Here is a 3066-nt window from a genome sequence, read left to right as displayed (position 1 = left end):
GTTTTCTGCCTCAATAAGCCATAATCAGCCCCAAAGAACGGAGCCCTCCTCAGAGGAGTGGTCTGCTCTCAAGGCTGCCCACGGTGGGTTTTGCTGCCTATTATAAGACGCATCAAAGCAAGGGCTCTTATGTTGGCTTTCCTCTTATCAATCCGCTAAAACCTCAAGTCTTTGGTGTGATTTCTGAAACTAGAAAGCCGACCAGCGGCACTCCCCAATATCAACATCCCACACACTCATCAGAGAGCCGCATCAGTATACAGAGCAAGTGGCCAGCAAGGCAACGGCAAAGGCTCGCCTCTGTGCCGCCGAGTGCAATTGCAGGCAGCATTTCGGAGCACTTCCAGTGGGCCTTGATTTATTTTCAAGGTCTAGCGGATGAGGCTATTTCACTCTGCACACCTACTCGGGGTCAAAGCACCAGACAGATTACATGAGAGGCAGCTTGCCTGAGAAAGAACAGCCCCGCTCAGATTTAAAACACAGTTTTGCATTTTCCCCCCAATCTTTCAGGAGATTTATTCCGTTATACAGATTCTTTTACTAACATGTCGATTTATTTTAAAAACATGAAGAAATGACTGATGTGGATATTTGCCATCAAATTAGGTATTTATAAACTCGGGCTGTTTTCCTGCATCCAGACGTTAAACTTTCTGAAACATAGTACAGAACGATGGGGATGGGTCATCGGTACTGTGTTCTGACGATTTTTCTTTTATACAAAAATAATTCACTTCAAATAGATCAAAATTTCCATGAGTTAAATGGTAATTCAATTAATTATTATTAATATATTATCATTCCAATGTAAGAAATGTGCTGGTTAAGAGGATATAATAATATGACCTTGTTCTAGCCATATTTGCTATAGTATTTTCAGCAACTAATTATGCATATGTTTGAAGCAGTAATTAATTTTTAAAATAATAACCACACATCAATTTCTTAGCCGTCAGGGACTGTAGCTATAGTCCAGCTGTGCAAGCCAACAAGTTTCAAACAGAAAAATGGGGTGGGGGTGAGGGGGGAGAGAAATGCCACATTTCTCCCAGTGAGAAGTCCGGACAAAACTTAAGGGCCCAAATCAAACTTAGAACTAACATTTTCTACTAACTCTTTGCATACACTGATTTAAAATATTTTTTTTCTTCTCACCTTCAAGCAAACAAAAAGGTGAATACATTTTCTGTTCAGGTTACTCAGTAAGCTCCACAATTACATTGTACCGTTTTCCAGGAATATTGAGGGGTAGGGGAAAAATTTTTATGCCTAAATTTAGATGTGAATTTGCAAGGAACACCTTTTAATTAATCATGACATTTGACACAATCAGGCTTGAAGTTACCTGCACACCTTCACACCTATGAAAATTGTTGTAAGTTCTCAGCACAACTTAAAATACAGCATCTTACATGCACAGCAGTCTACCTGTGATAGACACATGTGTGAGGGAAGAATTTCTTTTAAAAGAATGTGGCTATGGCGTATTTTCCTAATTATCTGCTTTTTACTGTCATAAATTGTTCTAAATTTTCCCTTGTTAACATATAGTTACATTTTTAAATTTCCATGTCCACTTAACCATATCTGGCAGAGACTTTGTCACAAAATGTTAAGCTAGAACAGACCCACCCACTACTAGAAGAGGGAGATACATGAAAATAAAGGTAAAGAGTTATTTATGGGGCATGTGAGAGGTCATTAAAATGTAATACTACTTCTTATATGCAAATTTTGAATGTAGTTTCACATTATAGATGTAAGATGGGACATTCTTTTTTTCAGTTACTATCAATATCTTGATAACAGAACATTGAGTGTAAACGAAGAATGATCTAAGAAGAAACAAATAATATGATAATAATACAGTTTGCTAAGCTCTGGTTACATAACTCAAGATTTCAAGGATAAAGTACATAAAATGTAAGTCTTTCAGAGCCTAACATTATACAACAGACTGGGCAAAGCAAATCTGACAAGAGGAGGAAATGAGAGAAGTTGATATTTTTTCAGTTGAATTGAAATTCATTTTAAAATTCACTAGATGTTTGTTGTTGTCATATAATAAATGGTCACTTCAGCATCAATAGCTGTTATCTTTATAGTGAAATGGAAACAAAGCAAATAACAATGAACAAAATTTTCTTTTCAGATTTTTAACAAACTACTCATATGCAAATACACCCTTTCTGCTTTTTAATTATATTTATTTGACTAAAGAACCTAATTCATTTCATCAGCCAGAAACACCCTACCTGGTTACTGACTAGTTCTTTATGATAGTTGCCATTCCACAAAACACTGTCACACCATTTAAAGCTTTCTTCAGTAAGTATATTATGTGTCTTTTTCATACCCATAGCTTGTAATCTTCTAAATTCTGTTTTCTATGTAGCCTGGAAGTCAAGCCATCCAGTTAGATTTTATTGGTTTATACAAAGGCTATTGCAAAACTAATAGAGAAGATGTGAAAGAAGATGTTAAAAATCCAATAGACATTATGGTACATGGTGAAAAGATTGAGGCTGTCAGGTATTTCAGCTTACTTGAATCCACAATCAGCACTCCTGCAAGCAGTTGTCAAGATACCAAATGACATACTGTTTATGAAAATCCACTGTGCGCACCTCTTTAAAGAGTTAACGAGGAAAGGAGTCACTTTGAGGACTAAAATGTGCCTAAATTCTGGCCATGGTATTTCCAATCACCTCATATGCAGGGCAAGCTGGACGATGAGTAAGGAAAGCCAAGGAAGATGTGATGCTTTTGAATTTCTGAGTTGGTGAAGGATATTGAACGCACATGGACTGCCAGAAAAACAAACAAATCTGTTGTGGAAGAAGTGCAGCTGAATTGCTCCTTAAAATAGGGGATGGTGTGATGGGTAGTCACCTGACTAAGTGGAGGGGTGGAGCCCAAACTATCAATCACATCAATCAGGTCAAAGCCTGATAACACTGCTTTGAGAATGTGGGCCATTGGTGTAAGAGAGACAGCAAGCAGAGTCAGTATCTCTTTGGCCCTTCTGCCTTCTGCCCCAGCTAGATCCTGTGTCTGGTTCAT

This window comes from Echinops telfairi, unplaced genomic scaffold, assembly GCF_000313985.2.
Source record: "Echinops telfairi isolate 266 unplaced genomic scaffold, ASM31398v2 ScPeMD7_443;HRSCAF=831, whole genome shotgun sequence".
NCBI classification, from domain to species: Eukaryota; Metazoa; Chordata; class Mammalia; order Afrosoricida; family Tenrecidae; genus Echinops; species Echinops telfairi.
The sequence above is the reverse complement of the archived record's forward strand: the minus strand, read 5'-3'. Positions refer to the sequence as shown.